Source organism: Felis catus, chromosome E3, assembly GCF_018350175.1.
Source record: "Felis catus isolate Fca126 chromosome E3, F.catus_Fca126_mat1.0, whole genome shotgun sequence".
Taxonomy (NCBI): domain Eukaryota; kingdom Metazoa; phylum Chordata; class Mammalia; order Carnivora; family Felidae; genus Felis; species Felis catus.
Genome location: NC_058383.1, coordinates 2,701,411 through 2,711,961, shown reverse-complemented (window position 1 = coordinate 2,711,961; position 10,551 = coordinate 2,701,411). Strand labels below are relative to the sequence as shown.

Here is a 10,551-nt window from a genome sequence, read left to right as displayed (position 1 = left end):
TCCTCACCACCATCATCATCACTATCATCACCACCACCACCATCATCACCCCCACCTCCATCATCATCACCATCACCATCATCACCATCATCTTCATTATCTTCATCATCACCACCACCATCACAACCATCACCATTATCTTCAATGTCATTATCACCACCACCATCATCATCACGATCATCACCACAGTCATCATCACCAGCACCACAATCCTTATCATCACCACCATCATCACCTTCATCACCATCACAACCACCACCATCCCCATCATCACCACTACCATTATCTTTATCATCATCACCACCACCATCACAGCCACCACCATCATTATCACCACCACCACCATCACAACCACTATCCCCACCACCATAATCCCCACCACCACCACTATCATCTTATTATCACCATCATCACCATCACCACCATCGTCTTCATCACCATCACCAGTGTCATCCATATCACCATCATCTTCACCACCATCATCATCATTTTTTAATGTAGTTTATTTATTTATTTTTAATGTTTATTTATTTTTGAGAGAGAGAGAGAGAGAGAGAGAGAGCATGAGCATGAGCATGAGCAGGGGAGGGGCAGAGAGAAAGGGAGACACAGAATCTGAAGCAGGCTCCAGGCTCTGAGCTGTCAGCAGAGCCCAATGCAGGGCTCAAACCCAAGAGCCGTGAAATCATGACCCGAGCTGAAGTTGGATGCCTAACCAACTGAGCCACCAAGTGCCCCCATCATCACCATCTTTATCACTCTACCCACAGAAAATTGTGATGCTCTCCTCTGCCCTCCAAGATAGAACAAAGAGCAGCAGTTTCCCTGGATTTGACTGTGCAGGGAGCCAGAGGCTGGATACAGGACCCTGCAGTGGAGACTGAGTTGAAAGGGGAGGCTGGAGGGTGGCCTATGAAAAGTGGGCTCCCCTTTAGCCTATATCTGAAGCTGATTCTATAAGGACTGAAAGCAATCCAGGCAGGCAAGGGCTGTTTTCTGTGTTGCACTGTTCCCTGGGCTCCTTGTTGTTATTGATAACCAGATATTCACTGATTGGGTACCTTCTCTACTCTTGATCTACCCATTCACACCCTTCTAGGTATCTGGCAATGGCACAAGAGTGGAGTAACTAAGAGGTTCACAGCCACAGAAGGTTTGAAAAACACCTACTCACAAGATTTCAAGGAGTGTTATTCACTAAAGGCCTTTTGAAATAATTGAGCCACTGACCAACGGAGATGACGGTTGTTTGACACAGTTGGGGAATGATAGGGAGCAAGGAACAAACATTAATGATAAGGGGACAGAGGCAGTTCTCCAAAGGGAGGTGCAAAGAGCAAGACTCCCGAAAGATCAGTGCCAGCCCCAGTTTTATTTAATATTCTTTCACAAGAGCTGAAGGAAGTGGGGGGCAGGTACACAGAAAGCCCAGGGTTAGCAGATAAAAGGACAGGGATGGGAAATTGATGACAGGGAGCCAGGAAGATCTTAAGACTCTGTACAGGTGGGCAGGAAGGAGGGAAATGAGATCAAATGTGAGCAAGTTCAAGGTGATAAACTTCATAAAATGGGAGCCCTTGGAGATTGCCCCCAGAATGCTGCTTCAGCAAAGTCACCGTGCTCCAGACATCACTGAGAACAACGAGAAAGCGGGGGAGGGAAGGCTGTCCATCACTGACACATTGTCTTCATTTACACACTTCCCCTCCTAACTCCCTGTGTTTGGGAGATGTTCTGAGCTCTAGCTCGGCAAGGCACAGTGATGCCAAGTCTGGGAACAGCTGAACTGGGGGACTGGGTCAAGGAGGGAGCCTGCTATCTGCTGAGTGGGCCATCTGGCTTGTTCAAGTGCTAATGGTCTTGTTACCTTCCAGAGGCTGACCTACAGAGAGGATAAAAGCCATAATGTTGCTATCACTTCCCGAGATGCCCTATCAACTCAAGTGGTAGATGGCCATGTTATTCTCTCCAGAATGCTTGTGTGTAATCAGTGATCTCCTGGCCCCAGTGGAAAGATTTGTGAGCCACAAATCCTTAAGGAAGAGCTGTCTACAAGCTACTTCCTATTTCTTGTGCCCTGTAGTTCAGTACCCAGTGTCAATTTCCCTGTTGTTTAGATTTCCAGTGTGAGCTCATTGCATGAATGGCCCGAGAGAACTCTCCGACCAGCTGGCTCTCCCAAATGAGCTCATTCTGCCTTTTTCACTCCTCTGTTTTCTTCCATAAGGCTGAGTGCGAGAGCGAAGGAGGGTTGGCTTTTAAACAGTATTATGTGTCATCTAAATAAATACATTTCACTGGGGAAAACATGCTAAATATGATATTCCCATGAGTCACAAAACAGCTGTGCTGGCTTTGCAGCCTCAACCTACTCCCCCATCAGTCCTGGTGATTGGAGAAGAATGAAAGAGTCACATTTCAGAACGAGTGATCCCCAGAGAAGCAGGGAGTGGTCACCTCCTGCCATTCTAAGGACGCCTTATGAACTGCTATAGAAAGCATATGAAGAATAGCACCCAAATAAAATGTGATGAGGGTCCATGGAGCTCAATACAGATTTGGAGCTCATGGACAAGAAGAGAGAGGGGCAGAGGGAGTTCTACAAAGCATAATGATCGCATCTCCCTTTGCTCTGATTCCTATTATGATTTGGAGAAATAAATCAAAGCCCACATGCCTTCTGCCCATCTGCCCCCACCACCGTCAGGTCCAAGGGATCTTGAGTTCACAAACAAATGGGCTGCTACCTGCAAAGCCACTTTGCAAAAGGCAGAGTGCTATTGGCAGAGCTTACTTGTCATTACTGTCATATAAATGACCATTTAGGTTTGCATCTCTCTCCGTAGAGTTGGTGTGATAGTGTGGGGACACGGGAGGAGGGCTTTAGGGTAAAGTCAACCCCTAGATTTCTTAAAATGTCAGAGGGTCTTTAAGGGTGCTTTTGGCTGTGGCCGTATTGGGTGCGTTCAAAATTCAGGAGGCATGAAAAAAAAAAGAGGATTTCATTTTACTCTCCCCAAATGGCAATTTAGTTCTGCATTTCCCTAACCTAATTAATGGGAGGCCACCCATGTCACTGTGGTGGAAGGCTTGCTGTGACATTACCATGGTTTCCTGCCATACTCCGCAAAGGTAAGATTGCCTATTTTCTTGAGACTCTTTTTTCAAGCACATTTGAGACTTCCCCCAGGAGAGAGCCAACAGGCAAAAGGTATAAGGATATTACCCTCAACTGTTTAGAGAGTTTTGAGGGAGATTATCCTAACAGGGGCTGTCACCTTCAAATCTTAATCCTTTTGGACCCTACAAACAGCCTACCAGGCTCCCTTTACTCACATCTGAGAACGCCTCTGGCAAAGGTAGACTGAGGACATTTCAGAGGGAATGAGCAATAAAGAGACCAGGTCTAAGATGCCAAGAAACCCTCTGTGGTCCAGCTCTCCCCACAGCCCTGGCTTTGATTTTTGATGTTCATTCCAGCTGCTCATGAATCTCTGAAGCGCGTCAGCCCTGATCCAGCGCTGAGAATTATATGTGGAATGTAGTCTTCTAATAAAAAAAAAAATCTGAAATTAAATCCTTGTGTCCTTTGATAGTATCGTTCAAAAGCAAAATTGCCTGCTCAATTATCCAGACAGTACTTTTTGCCTAGGCAGAGAAAAATGACACACAACAAAGCTAATATATTTAATATTATATTTTCAGAGGCACATACCCTAGAATATCTTGGTTAGTGTAATTAATTTCGTTGAGTTGTGCCTACCAAGAATTTTTTTTAAATTACAGTGCTATCTGAATAGGTGTTACGATTACAGTAAGCCAACCTTTTTTTGAAACAAAAAACTCATATTTATTGTCAAGCGATAGGAAGAAATTGAAAAAGGGATACAAATGTTACTGTGAAGGCTTGAACAACCACAATTTACTGCAAAGAGATAAAAACCGCACACCTCAGCCATATTATCACCATAATTGTGTGCCGTTTACTCATCTTGTAAAATAAACGGATCATGAAATGTGAGAGCACGTTTCAAAACATACATAGAAGGTGTTAGAGTGATTTTGCGTAGGCTGCCTGACTTAATTGTAAATTGTTTTTCTTTCAGTGGGAAGTGAGAAGGTATTAATTAGTCGTGATTTCGACAAGATTGAAAGTCCATGGACTTTGGCTCCAAGAGAACTGTGCAAAGGTGCTCCTGCATCCTTCAGAGGCTTTTTTTGTTTTTGTTTTTTGATTGCTTTTTGTTTTTGGGGGTTTTGGGGGGGGGATTAACGGCATTTAGTTGTTTGCTAATCCCCAGTGTGGGCACCCGGGAAGATCCAGGATTTGATAAACGTACGAGTGGCTCAGATTTTAACAAGGAACATTTCTCCTCTCACTGCAGGTAGCAAAGGGGAAAGCTAAGCCACACTGTGTGGCCCCAGGGAGCTGCAGACAGAGGATTAGGGCAGCAGCCACTGCACCAGCTGTCTTCCCACAACTTGAGAGGCTCTGGCACCACATCGAAATCTCGCTCAACACTCCTTCCCTTCCTTCCCAGTGACTTGTTCTGTGCCTCTTCCACCAACACGTTTTTATTCTTGGCAGCCAAAATAATTTATTGGTTTCCACTGTTCTCCTTGGCTGAATTCTCAAGTACACTGCCTCCCCCCCTCCCTGGACAGACTGTCTATAATTCAGCTGGCATCTCATCAGCACCTTGCTGATCTTCCATTATTCCTTTCTCCAGAGTCGTGATTCTTTCTTCCTTCTCGGATCGAAGGGGAATCACAAGCACATGGACACCGTCCACTTGGGATTCCACTGAAGTGGGATTGCACTCTACCACATTTCCGCTTCCTTGCTGAAATAAGCAAAATATCTCCTTTGCAATGGATAGTGAATCAGCTTCACTAAGGCAACAAAACTGCCCATCACGGTTCCTCATTTTCCACTCGCAGCGTGACTATGAATGGTGTCCTCACCAGATGCCTTTTCTGAGCTTTGCGTGTACTATTTGACCTGGATAATTAGTGTCATCCTCTTGTTTATGCAAAAACAAAGCCATTGTGACATGGGTTCTCTAAGTAGGTTGGGAATGGGGCCCAGACGTGTGGACCATGGGTTCTGGCGGTCAAATTCAGACCGTCATCTTTGACAATCCATCTTTCCAGGGAAACCAATGGAAATACACGTAACTCTGACGAGCCTCACCACTGCGGACATAACAAAGTGATAACATGGAAGCGGAAATGACTCATTTAAAACAGATGTCGAATTGCACTGTGCTCTGCATAACGGGCGTGTGTTTCACGCCACTCTCTCTTATTCTTGTAGTTTGGACCACAGACTTCCATCAGTCCATTACTTTCAATGATGGATTCCAGGGAACAGCCAGGGGGAGCATTCGGCTGCCCTGGAACAAGGGTCCGCCTTGCAGCCTCCACACATCAGGGAGCGGGTGGAGGGAGCACAGCTCACCCTCACTCAACACCCAGGGAACAAAGCACACGTTAGGAGACTCCAGAGTGCCCGCCTCCTCCTCGTCCAGCTGCAGGACCCACCAGCGTGCGTCGGGAACATATCACATCTCGGCATTTTGCTCCATAAGTTAACATTTTTTGGCAAACCCAACATGAAGGAGTTAACTTTTAAAAACACCGGCACCCAGCGAGGGACTGGAACAGGGCACCGAAGAGAGACAAACCTGGGACACATGTCTAAAAATAATACCTACATCTCCCTTTGCAACTTTAATTATTTTTACACCCCTGGTGAGCTGTCTGAGGGCTGAGGCGGGAAGGCTGTCCCAAGCCTCTCCGCAGTCCCTGACACTTGGTTGTTACTTTATTTAAAGCAGACATCAGGCGAGGGAAATGGAAGACTGAGGGTCAGGAGGGAGCTGGGGAGCATTGTCAAAGCCACCTACACTGTGGGCGGGACATCAGCTCCCTCAACAGCCTCGGGTAGAGGATTCTGAAAACCATCCAAAATTCAGCTCCCTCCCCCCTGCTTTGCAGGGCTCAGAAGGAAAAGACACTCTTCTCAATGTTGAGTGTGGAGCCCCTGCCTTCCAACTGGGTCAGCACCACAGTGGTGGAGAAGACAGCCCCTCAGGATGAACCACAGTGACATACTATGGGGACAATGAAACCAGTCATTAAAGAGAATATGCTGTAGGAGGCTGCATGGCTGCTTCGTACAATAGTCAAAAACAAACACGATTCATTTATGGTGATGGAAGTCGCAATGGTGGTTATTCTTTGTGAACGCTATCATCGAGAGGTGACTCAAGAGAAGCTTCTGCAGTGCTGGCTTCTATATCATGCTCTGGATTTATGTGCTTTGTAAAGATTTATCAAGTTGTACACTTGAGATGTGTGAATTCACTGTATGTAAGTTACACCTCGTTAGTTATGCCTTTTCAAGGCTTCTCTCTCCCATAAACTATGAAAAATGTCAAACATATAGAAATGTATAGGGAACGATAGCTTAAACTCTGAGTACTCATGATTTAACTTTAAAAATATTTTCCTTCAAATCTTTTTTATTTTTTATTTTTGGAGAAATAAAGCATCATCGGGAAAACTGAAATCCTTGATGTATCTGTTTCTGATCCCATTGCCCGCCTTCCCTCTCCACGGGATAATCACCATCCTGCATTCAATGTTTTTCATACCCATTCATGTTTTTACATCCTCCCAACATAAGTATTTTGTGTAGCCATAAAAGATACACGGGGTTGTTTTGTAGGCTTTTAAACTTTATAAAAATGGTATCATACAGTTTGAGTCATTTTGCAAGTTTCTTTTTCAAGCAAGAGATTTTTGTTTTGAAGCTTAGCTATATGGATCCACGTGCCTCTGTTGTCCTCATTTTAACCACTATGTAGTACTCTGCTGTGAATGTAATTGCAAGTTATTTCTCCTTCTCCTAAAGATAGACATTTAAGTTGATGGCAAAGACTGCTGGTTGCTTCCCAAACCTCCTCCCCCTTCCTCAGCAACAGACCTCAGGTTACTCAGAGTAGCAACATGGCCAGTTGAAAAGACACCTTTCCTCACCTTTCTTGTTCCCAGATGTGACTACATCTATATTCTGGCCGCAATAAAATAAGCAGGGGTTCCTGGGTGGGACCAAAGAAGGTGGGATTGTGACATGCCCTTTTCTTCCTCTTCTCTTTCCCTCTTCTTGTTCCTTGGAATGTGGATTCTATAGCTGGGGCTCCAGGAACCATCTTAAACCTTGGCTTGGGAAATTCCTTGAGAAATCCTTTTGGGACTGAATTCAGTTTGTAAATTAATTGGACGAGAATCCGTACCTTTATTAAACTGAAAATTCCTAAAGCTTGTATGTGATTGATCCATGCATTAAAACAAAATAAAACAAAACACCTCTGGTCTTGTTTCATGCTTTTCTTCATAAAGTTTTTAAAAATTTGCTATGTTCACAATTGGTCTAAATACTTTTGGTTGTTGTTGTAGCTTTCTTCTATCATGCTTCTGTGTCTTTTCCTTATATTATGTTTTCTACCTGGTTTCTATCGTTCTAGAGGAATGCTACTGGTTTTGCATTTTGATTTTACATCCAGAATATTGCTGATCTCTTATCAGCATAGGATCTAAATTTCCTGATTTGCTCAGGACAGTCATGGTTTTCAACCTGTTGATCTGGCATCCCACTTGGTCTGGCAATCATCCAAGTTCCTCATTTCTGATGAAGTGATATTTCTAGCAATTGCATTTAAATGGACCACAGTGGATTGGCAAACCTCAGCTTTGTAACTCCAGCTTCTGAAATGGTGTCACCCAAGTCTCATGTGAGACATCTTGGTCTTTGTGCAGTAAACAAATTTCTCAATTGAACACATGGCTTAATGTGAAGGATGACCAGTGATAACCTTGCTTTCTTTTCCTGACTCTTTCTATGTGCAAGGTAACCGACACCTCCCTTTATAGGCCAGCAAGCAAGGCACTGGCTTGAACCCTATTTGTGGCATCATGAGAATTTGGTTTTGCCATCGTAATTATGTTAAATTTATAGTTTTCCCTCTTTTTCTAGTCTCTATAATAGCTTTTATAAGATGGGGCTCTCTCTATTCAATGAAGTTTTGTAAGAACTCATCTGTAAAACAGAATCAGCACCTTTTGTCTGTGTGTTTGGGGGTGGGAGTGTGGGATTGATGTCGAGGGTATTTTCCATTGCTGGCTCAATTTCTTTAATGGTTGTTGGTGTATTTCAGAGTTTTAAAACATTCTTGAGTCATTGTTGGAAGTCTATATTTTTCCAGAAAATCATTCACTTTATCTAAGTTTTCAAGTTTGTTGACATAAAGTTGTTCATTATATCTGCCTTATTTTCTTTTCTTTTATTCCAATTTAAAAAAAATTTCAACTGTATGTCCATTTGTATCTATTTCTATCATTGTTTATTTACCTTTTTTCCATCATTTTTTTTTTCTTTTAGAAACTGTTTAATTTCTGCCAACCTTATTTCCATTTTGTTTGCCTTTCTGGAAGAACAGCTTAAAACCACTCACCGGTTGTTCCTACCCATTCAGTGGCCTGAGCGGTGGGAGCTGCAGACCTGAGCACTCCAGCCTTCAGTAGGGAGCTGCCATAGGGCACCTGCCCACCTTCTGATGAGTCTATGACTTCAGGTTGAGGAGCAGTGAACTCAGGAGCTGGTGAAGCCCATTCACCCTGATATTCCTCTTCGGTCACAGCCTTTTTCAGTAGCAGCCTGCTCTTCCTTTTCAATGTCTTCAGGATCTCTGCAGAAGTAGAGATCAAATATGACCTCCCATGGGTGTTCACTGGAAATGGTGCCATGCATGCGCAGAACTTCCTGGGGCTAGCATCCACCACATCAGACCTACTGAGCATGCTCCCTTGTTGTTGCAAGGGATGGCGATCTCCGCACAGTGCAGAGCAGAGTCTTTGTTACACAGAGCGATGGTAGACAGGTTAACATAAGATGCTTCCGTGAGAGGCTGGTGGTCAGCACTGGGATCAGTAACCACCAGAGGATCTTGGTTCCCAGAAGGCTGTCTGGATGCGATTAGCAAAGGTTCCAGGAGTGAAGTGGCTGGCAATAGGAGTGGCTCCAGTAGCAGGGGACACTGCAGCCCAGCTCACTGGCCAGTACCCCTGGATGATACGACACTGACATCAACCGGGTTTTCAATGGCAACAATGGCACCAGCTGCCAGCAGAAAATTCTCTCAGGTTCTCTTCAGATTTATGTTGTAGACACCATCACTTTTCCTTTGTAGATGTACTGTTCCATTTGGAAGTCAAGGTTGATGCCACCTAAGTGGGTTCCTGCTGCAAAGAATTTGAGGACATCCTCCTCCTTCATTTGCAGGACATCAAGGGCTCTGGATCTTGTGACGGTTTCCCTTTAAGTTCTGACAGGAATGCAGAACAATACCGTATGGAACCCTCTGTGGGTGGACTGAAAGGTTCCATCCATTTTTAAATCTTGCTAAAGGCTTGTCTATTTTATTTGTTTGATTTAAAAGCCAGTTTTTGTTATTTTGTAATATTATTTCTCCTTTATCCTGCTTTTCTATTTCACTCATTTTCACGAATTATAATTTTTTTCTCTGTTAAGACAAAAAAAGTAGCATTTTAACATAAGCAATAGTTCATTGCATTTGCCAGTATATTTCATGATTTTTTGTGTTGTTTCTTGTTTTTCATGCCTTTCTTCCTTGCCCACTTCCCTCTGACATTGAGTATCTGGCGGTAATATAGTCTCTTATTTGTTGTATATCTGAAAATATCTCTGCTTTGCCTTGACTACTGAATGATAGTTTAGCTGGGTATAGAATCCAGGGAAGGTGTTTTTAAGAAGGTTTTCTTTGCTGTACTTATTACATTTTATAATTATATACATTATGTAATTATCTGAAAAATTCCCATCTCCCACCAGAATGACTTTTGTTTGTTTTGTCCACTACTGTGTGTCCTGGTCTCTAGAACAATGCCAGGCACATAGTAAGCACTCAATAAACAGTACTGAATGAATGAATGTATGAATGAATGAATCCCTCACTGGACTTTCTGTTCTCTGAGGGCAAGGTGGGCGTCTTACTGTCCAGGGTTGAGTTCCACTGACTTGCCTAGTGCCTGACATAGTAAGAATTAAATAAACATTTGTTGATGAATAAATGAATTCACCCAAGTTCTAAAACCAAAGAATAAAAATAGTACTCTTGGAAACTAGAGCCTTTTGAAAAAGCAACCTTTGGAGTCTTCTAGGTCTTCATTTTCTCTTTTAAAGTTTCTCCCCTGGGGTTAGCTGCAAGGGAGTTGGGGACAGAGAGGGGACTTTCATGAAACCAAGGCCCTCCCTGGAGTGTTCCCTTTTACCAAGTCTGCACAAACCTTCAAAGACCTCTTCCCAGAAAGGATAATGTTGCCCAGCTTAACATGGAGCCTGGTTGAAACCTTGTTTCTAAACAGACTGTACTGCATCATCACCAGTGGCTCCTTTAAGGGAAAAGGGTGTCACAATAGGAAAGATGACATCCAGGTGCAGACTGCATGGATGGTCACAGTGACTAA

At 43.6% G+C, this 10,551-nt stretch overlaps 1 pseudogene; it reads right to left on the bottom strand.

Annotated features, from left to right (window-relative positions):
- Positions 1–843: 843 nt before the first annotated feature.
- Positions 844–10,461, bottom strand: LOC123382662 (annotated as a pseudogene).
- Between the last annotated feature and the right edge of the window lie 90 nt (positions 10,462–10,551).